Source organism: Harmonia axyridis, chromosome X (genome assembly GCF_914767665.1).
Source record: "Harmonia axyridis chromosome X, icHarAxyr1.1, whole genome shotgun sequence".
Classification (NCBI taxonomy): domain Eukaryota; kingdom Metazoa; phylum Arthropoda; class Insecta; order Coleoptera; family Coccinellidae; genus Harmonia; species Harmonia axyridis.
In genome coordinates, this window is record NC_059508.1 from 33201914 (window position 1) to 33211224 (window position 9311).

At 41.8% G+C, this 9311-nt stretch overlaps 1 non-coding gene across 1 annotated transcript; it reads left to right on the forward strand.

The window, feature by feature from the left end:
• Positions 1-2992: 2992 nt before the first annotated feature.
• LOC123687779 lies at positions 2993-3111 on the forward strand. The gene has a single exon (XR_006749487.1). It is a non-coding gene; the product is annotated as a 5S ribosomal RNA (ribosomal RNA).
• Positions 3112-9311: the final 6200 nt, after the last annotated feature.

Sequence of the window (9311 nt, forward strand, 5' to 3'; positions counted from 1 at the left end):
ACCCATTCTCCACCCCTTCTATATATGTCAGGAGAACCCCGGATTCCCCTCCAGACACGATTTAGCAAACTTTTCCCGATCGATCCGACCCACCGAGGCCGTTTCGACCGTTCGCCGCGCCTACTAGAGCTGATTTCTTCGGACTCCGATCAGAAAATCCGCCGATGCATGTCGTTAACACCTAGTCCGCCTCGTCCGATCGATCGAGGCCGTTTCGACCGTTCGCCGCGCCTACTAGAGCTGATTTCTTCGGACTCCGATCAGAAAATCCGCCGATGCATGTCGTTAACACCTAGTCCGCCTCGTCCGATCGATCTAGGCCGTCTCGAACCACCCATCGCGCATCGAAAGTCGCATCTCTCGAACTCCGATCCGGAAATCGGCCGATGCATCACGTTAACTATTTCTTATATATCTAATATAATATACATGGAGACGGTAAGAATTCTTTTAATCGAAGATATACATATACTTCTCATCAATATCCAAAAGCTTATCGAAAAATAAATTACTCAACTTTTACGTGAAGAATCGTTCACCCAAACCTTATCCCCTATATATGTCAGGAGAACCCAAGGTTCCCCTCCAGACACGATTTAGCAAACTTTTCCCGATCGATCCGACCCACCGAGGCCGTCTCGACCGTCCGCTGCGCCTACTAGGGCCGATTTCTTCGGACTCCGATCAGAAAATATACCGATGCATGTCGTTAACACCTAGTCCGCCTCGTCCGATCTATCTAAACAGTCTCGACGCACCCAACACTCTTTCAAAGTCGGATTACTCGGACTCAATCTGAAAATGGACCGATGCATGACGTCAACACTTAGCCCGCCTCGTCTGATCTATCTAAGCCATCTCGACCCACCCAACACGCCTTCCAAGTCGGATCACTCGGACTTCGATCTGAAAATCTCCGGACTCATTTTTATGAATATCCCCAGTCAGTAAGAACGTTATTTCGCCAATATATACCAACAATAAACCATATTCCAATAGCTGAACCAAAAATATAATTCCCGATCCAAACGTTCTGCATCGCCCAACGCGACCACCTTCCCTATATATGTCAGGAGAGCACAGGGTTCCCCTCCAGACAACACTTACGCTCTATCCCCGACTCTCGGTCGATCGATAGGCCAGGTCAGCGGTGTCTGTTTCGGCCGAAGCTCGGACTTTGGTCAAAATGTTCCGATACAAAATTTGAACCAAGATAGATACAGATATGATTCCTTCTTAAATATACGTTGATTATCGAACAGAATATGGTAAATATTTTGCGATGACCGAGGATTTCATGAATTTTTTTTTTTTTTCGAAAAAATTTTCTATTATCGGAATTTCCTCAAATTTCATTTGGTTGCCTCCTAATGCTTATTAAAAATGATAACCAACAATCAGAATCATTATTTATCATTTATTTCAATTTTTATAATGAAAAACGTTCACGTCCTTTCGCGCCTCTCGATCGTCGTTTACGTGATGCATCGGTCAGCCCTAGTTTACGTGGTGCATCGGTAAGATCGAGTTCACGTTCTGCATCGGTCTGCCCGAGTTTACGTGGTGCATCGGTAAGATCGAGATTACGTGGTGCATCGGTAAGATCGAGTTCACGTTCTGCATCGGTCTGCCTGAGTTTACGTGGTGCATCGGTATGATCGAGTTTACGTTCTGCATCGGTGTGATCTAGTTTACGTTGTGCATCGGTAAGATCGAGATTACGTGAAGCATCGGTATGATCGAGTTTACGTTCTGCATCGGTCTGGACTCTGAGATATATTTTCGACGTGAAAATGTTCCGATACAACTTTTGAACCAGGATAGTTAGAGAGATGATTTTTTCTGGGATGTACGTTGATTGGGGAATGGATTGTGGAAAATAACTTGCCATGACCGAGGTGTTCTCGAATTTTTTTTTTTTTTCGAAAAATATTTTCTGATTTTGGATTTCACTCAAATTTGATTTCGTTGCCTTCTAATGTGTTCTAAAAGAGTAAATCAGTAATCAGAATCGAAAAATATTTTTCGGATTTTTTTTTTTTTGAAAAAAAATTTTCTGATTTTGGAATTTCCTCAAATTTGATTTGGTTGCCTTCTAATGTGTTTTTAAAGCGTAAATCAGTAATCAGAATCAATATTCATTGTCGACTTTAATTTTTATAAGGAAAAATGTTCACGTCCTTAAACGCCTCCCCATCATTAGCCCGAGTCCAAGTCGATGTCAGTCCCGAGCGGACGGTGTCAGATACTACCTATCGCCCCGGTCTGGACTTGGCGAGGTATTTCGACGTGAAATGTTCCGATACAACTTTTGAACCAGGATAGTTAGAGAGATGATTTCTTCTATGTTGTACGTTGATTGTGGAATGGATTGTGGGAAATAACTTGCCATGACCCAGGTGTTCTTGAATTTTTTTTTTTTTCGAAAAAAATTTTCTGATCTTGAAATTTCCTCAAATCTGATTGCGTTGCCTTCTAATGTGTACTAAAAGAGTAAATCAGTAATCAGAATCAATATTCATTGTCGACTTTAATTTTTATAAGGAAAAATGTTCACGTCCTTAAACGCCTCTCCATCGTTACCCCGACTCCAAGACGATGTTAGACCGGAGCGGACGGTGTCAGATGCGACCGATCTCCCCGGTCTGGACTTAGCGAGATATTCCGACGTGAAATGTTCCGATACAAAAATTTAACTGTGATAGTTAGAGAGATGGTTCCTTTTGTGATGTACGTTGATTGTGTAATAGAATATGGAAATAAACTTGAGATGACCGAGGTCTTCTGGGATTTTTTTTTTTTTTCGAAAAATATTTTTCGATTTCGGAAATCCCTCAAATTTCATTGAGATATGTCCTAATGTGTTCTTAAAACTTAAATCAACAATCAGAATTAATATCCAAAAGTTATTTCATTTTTTATAAGGAAAAACGTTCACGTCCTTTCCGCTCCCAAAAAGTGAGATATCATAGAAAATATCGCTATATTTGTTGTTTACGGCCATACCACGCTGAAATTGCCAGTTCTCGTCAGAACACTGAAGCCAAGCAGCGTCGGGCGCGGTTAGTACTTGGATGGGTGACCGCTTGGGAACACCGCGTGCTGTAAGCTTTTTTTTTACGTTCTGCATCGGTCTGCCGAGATAACGTGGTGCATCGGTATGATCGAGTTTACGTTTTGCATCGGTAAGATCGAGATTACGTGATGCATCGGTAAGATTGAGATTACGTGGTGCATCGGTAAGATCGAGTTTACGTGGTGCATCGGTAAGATCCAATTCACGTTCTGCATCGGTAAGATCCAGTTCACGTGGTGCATCGGTAAGATCGAGATTACGTGGTGCATCGGTAAGATCGAGTTTACGTGGTGCATCGGTAAGATCCAATTCACGTTCTGCATCGGTAAGATCCAGTTCACGTGGTGCATCGGTAAGATTGAGATTACGTGGTGCATCGGTAAGATCGAGTTTACGTGGTGCATCGGTAAGATCCAATTCACGTTCTGCATCGGTAAGATCCAGTTCACGTGGTGCATCGGTAAGATTGAGATTACGTGGTGCATCGGTAAGATCGAGTTTACGTGGTGCATCGGTAAGATCCAATTCACGTTCTGCATCGGTAAGATCCAGTTCACGTGGTGCATCGGTAAGATCGAGATTACGTGGTGCATCGGTAAGATCGAGTTTACGTGGTGCATCGGTAAGATCCAATTCACGTTCTGCATCGGTAAGATCCAGTTCACGTGGTGCATCGGTAAGATTGAGATTACGTGGTGCATCGGTAAGATCCAGTTCACGTGGTGCATCGGTAAGATGGAGATTACGTGGTGCATCGGTAAGATCGAGATTACGTGGTGCATCGGTAAGATCTACTTTACGTTCTGCATCGGTCTGCCCTTGTTTACGTGGTGCATCGGTAAGATCGAGATTACGTGAAGCATCGGTATGATCGAGTTTACGTTCTGCATCGGTCTGCCCGATATTACGTGGTGCATCGGTCTGCCCTAGTTTACGTGGTGCATCGGTTTGGACTTAGAGATATATTTTCGACGTGAAAATGTTCCGATACAACTTTTGAACCAGGATAGTTAGAGAGATGATTTTTTCTGGGATGTACGTGGATCGGGGAATGGATTGTGGGAAATAACTTGCCATGACCGAGGTGTCCTCGAATTTTTTTTTTTTTCGAAAAAAATTTTCTGATTGTGGAATTTTCTCAAATTTGATTTGGTTGCCTCCTAATGTGTTCTAAAAGAGTAAATCAGTAATCGGAATCGAAAAATATTTTTCGGATTTTTTTTTTTTTCGAAAAAAATTTTCTGATCGTGGAATTTCCTCAAATTCGATTTGGTTGCCTTCTAATGTGTTTTTAAAGCGTAAATCAGTAATCAGAATCAATATTCATTGTCGACTTTAATTTTTATAAGGAAAAATGTTCACGTCCTTAAACGCCTCCCCATCATCAGCCCGAGTCCAAGTCGATGTCAGTCCCGAGCGGACGGTGTCAGATACTACCTATCGCCGAGGTCTGGACTTGGCGAGATATTACGACGTGAAATGTTCCGATACAACTTTTGAACCAGGATAGTTAGAGAGATGATTTCTTCTATGTTGTACGTTGATTGTGGAATGAAATACGGAAAATAACTCGCCATGACCGAGGTGATTACGATTTTTTTTTTTTTTCGAAAAAAATTTTCTGATCGTGGAATTTTCTCAAATTTGATTTGGTTGCCTCCTTATATGTTCTAGTAGCGATAATCAACAATCAGAATCAAAATCCATGGTCGGGTTTGATTTTTATAAGGAAAAATGTTCACGTCCTTTTTTACAACCCCGACTCATTGACGATGTTAGAACCGAGCCGGCGGTGTCAGATACGACCGATCGCCCCGGTCCCGATCGTCATTTACGTTGTGCATCGGTCTGCCCGAGATTACGTGGTGCATCGGTATGATCGAGTTTACGTGGTGCATCGGTAAGATCCAATTCACGTTCTGCATCGGTAAGATCCAATTCACGTTCTGCATCGGTAAGATCCAGTTCACGTGGTGCATCGGTAAGATGGAGATTACGTGGTGCATCGGTAAGATCGAGATTACGTGGTGCATCGGTAAGATCTACTTTACGTTCTGCATCGGTCTGCCCTTGTTTACGTGGTGCATCGGTAAGATCGAGATTACGTGAAGCATCGGTATGATCGAGTTTACGTTCTGCATCGGTCTGCCCGATATTACGTGGTGCATCGGTCTGCCCTAGTTTACGTGGTGCATCGGTTTGGACTTAGAGATATATTTTCGACGTGAAAATGTTCCGATACAACTTTTGAACCAGGATAGTTAGAGAGATGATTTTTTCTGGGATGTACGTGGATCGGGGAATGGATTGTGGGAAATAACTTGCCATGACCGAGGTGTCCTCGAATTTTTTTTTTTTTCGAAAAAAATTTTCTGATTGTGGAATTTTCTCAAATTTGATTTGGTTGCCTCCTAATGTGTTCTAAAAGAGTAAATCAGTAATCGGAATCGAAAAATATTTTTCGGATTTTTTTTTTTTCGAAAAAAATTTTCTGATCGTGGAATTTCCTCAAATTCGATTTGGTTGCCTTCTAATGTGTTTTTAAAGCGTAAATCAGTAATCAGAATCAATATTCATTGTCGACTTTAATTTTTATAAGGAAAAATGTTCACGTCCTTAAACGCCTCCCCATCATCAGCCCGAGTCCAAGTCGATGTCAGTCCCGAGCGGACGGTGTCAGATACTACCTATCGCCGAGGTCTGGACTTGGCGAGATATTACGACGTGAAATGTTCCGATACAACTTTTGAACCAGGATAGTTAGAGAGATGATTTCTTCTATGTTGTACGTTGATTGTGGAATGAAATACGTAAAATAACTCGCCATGACCGAGGTGATTACGATTTTTTTTTTTTTTCGAAAAAAATTTTCTGATCGTGGAATTTTCTCAAATTTGATTTGGTTGCCTCCTTATATGTTCTAGTAGCGATAATCAACAATCAGAATCAAAATCCATGGTCGGGTTTGATTTTTATAAGGAAAAATGTTCACGTCCTTTTTTACAACCCCGACTCATTGACGATGTTAGAACCGAGCCGGCGGTGTCAGATACGACCGATCGCCCCGGTCCCGATCGTCATTTACGTTGTGCATCGGTCTGCCCGAGATTACGTGGTGCATCGGTATGATCGAGTTTACGTGGTGCATCGGTAAGATCCAATTCACGTTCTGCATCGGTAAGATCCAATTCACGTTCTGCATCGGTAAGATCCAGTTCACGTGGTGCATCGGTAAGATGGAGATTACGTGGTGCATCGGTAAGATCGAGATTACGTGGTGCATCGGTAAGATCTACTTTACGTTCTGCATCGGTCTGCCCTTGTTTACGTGGTGCATCGGTAAGATCGAGATTACGTGAAGCATCGGTATGATCGAGTTTACGTTCTGCATCGGTCTGCCCGATATTACGTGGTGCATCGGTCTGCCCTAGTTTACGTGGTGCATCGGTTTGGACTTAGAGATATATTTTCGACGTGAAAATGTTCCGATACAACTTTTGAACCAGGATAGTTAGAGAGATGATTTTTTCTGGGATGTACGTGGATCGGGGAATGGATTGTGGGAAATAACTTGCCATGACCGAGGTGTCCTCGAATTTTTTTTTTTTTCGAAAAAAATTTTCTGATTGTGGAATTTTCTCAAATTTGATTTGGTTGCCTCCTAATGTGTTCTAAAAGAGTAAATCAGTAATCGGAATCGAAAAATATTTTTCGGATTTTTTTTTTTTTCGAAAAAAATTTTCTGATCGTGGAATTTCCTCAAATTCGATTTGGTTGCCTTCTAATGTGTTTTTAAAGCGTAAATCAGTAATCAGAATCAATATTCATTGTCGACTTTAATTTTTATAAGGAAAAATGTTCACGTCCTTAAACGCCTCCCCATCATCAGCCCGAGTCCAAGTCGATGTCAGTCCCGAGCGGACGGTGTCAGATACTACCTATCGCCGAGGTCTGGACTTGGCGAGATATTACGACGTGAAATGTTCCGATACAACTTTTGAACCAGGATAGTTAGAGAGATGATTTCTTCTATGTTGTACGTTGATTGTGGAATGAAATACGGAAAATAACTCGCCATGACCGAGGTGATTACGATTTTTTTTTTTTTTCGAAAAAAATTTTCTGATCGTGGAATTTTCTCAAATTTGATTTGGTTGCCTCCTTATATGTTCTAGTAGCGATAATCAACAATCAGAATCAAAATCCATGGTCGGGTTTGATTTTTATAAGGAAAAATGTTCACGTCCTTTTTTACAACCCCGACTCATTGACGATGTTAGAACCGAGCCGGCGGTGTCAGATACGACCGATCGCCCCGGTCCCGATCGTCATTTACGTTGTGCATCGGTCTGCCCGAGATTACGTGGTGCATCGGTATGATCGAGTTTACGTGGTGCATCGGTAAGATCCAATTCACGTTCTGCATCGGTAAGATCCAATTCACGTTCTGCATCGGTAAGATCCAGTTCACGTGGTGCATCGGTAAGATGGAGATTACGTGGTGCATCGGTAAGATCGAGATTACGTGGTGCATCGGTAAGATCTACTTTACGTTCTGCATCGATCTGCCCTTGTTTACGTGGTGCATCGGTAAGATCGAGATTACGTGAAGCATCGGTATGATCGAGTTTACGTTCTGCATCGGTCTGCCCGATATTACGTGGTGCATCGGTCTGCCCTAGTTTACGTGGTGCATCGGTTTGGACTTAGAGATATATTTTCGACGTGAAAATGTTCCGATACAACTTTTGAACCAGGATAGTTAGAGAGATGATTTTTTCTGGGATGTACGTGGATCGGGGAATGGATTGTGGGAAATAACTTGCCATGACCGAGGTGTCCTCGAATTTTTTTTTTTTTCGAAAAAAATTTTCTGATTGTGGAATTTTCTCAAATTTGATTTGGTTGCCTCCTAATGTGTTCTAAAAGAGTAAATCAGTAATCGGAATCGAAAAATATTTTTCGGATTTTTTTTTTTTTCGAAAAAAATTTTCTGATCGTGGAATTTCCTCAAATTCGATTTGGTTGCCTTCTAATGTGTTTTTAAAGCGTAAATCAGTAATCAGAATCAATATTCATTGTCGACTTTAATTTTTATAAGGAAAAATGTTCACGTCCTTAAACGCCTCCCCATCATCAGCCCGAGTCCAAGTCGATGTCAGTCCCGAGCGGACGGTGTCAGATACTACCTATCGCCGAGGTCTGGACTTGGCGAGATATTACGACGTGAAATGTTCCGATACAACTTTTGAACCAGGATAGTTAGAGAGATGATTTCTTCTATGTTGTACGTTGATTGTGGAATGAAATACGTAAAATAACTCGCCATGACCGAGGTGATTACGATTTTTTTTTTTTTTCGAAAAAAATTTTCTGATCGTGGAATTTTCTCAAATTTGATTTGGTTGCCTCCTTATATGTTCTAGTAGCGATAATCAACAATCAGAATCAAAATCCATGGTCGGGTTTGATTTTTATAAGGAAAAATGTTCACGTCCTTTTTTACAACCCCGACTCATTGACGATGTTAGAACCGAGCCGGCGGTGTCAGATACGACCGATCGCCCCGGTCCCGATCGTCATTTACGTTGTGCATCGGTCTGCCCGAGATTACGTGGTGCATCGGTATGATCGAGTTTACGTGGTGCATCGGTAAGATCCAATTCACGTTCTGCATCGGTAAGATCCAATTCACGTTCTGCATCGGTAAGATCCAGTTCACGTGGTGCATCGGTAAGATGGAGATTACGTGGTGCATCGGTAAGATCGAGATTACGTGGTGCATCGGTAAGATCTACTTTACGTTCTGCATCGGTCTGCCCTTGTTTACGTGGTGCATCGGTAAGATCGAGATTACGTGAAGCATCGGTATGATCGAGTTTACGTTCTGCATCGGTCTGCCCGATATTACGTGGTGCATCGGTCTGCCCTAGTTTACGTGGTGCATCGGTTTGGACTTAGAGATATATTTTCGACGTGAAAATGTTCCGATACAACTTTTGAACCAGGATAGTTAGAGAGATGATTTTTTCTGGGATGTACGTGGATCGGGGAATGGATTGTGGGAAATAACTTGCCATGACCGAGGTGTCCTCGAATTTTTTTTTTTTTCGAAAAAAATTTTCTGATTGTGGAATTTTCTCAAATTTGATTTGGTTGCCTCCTAATGTGTTCTAAAAGAGTAAATCAGTAATCGGAATCGAAAAATATTTTTCGGATTTTTTTTTTTTTCGAA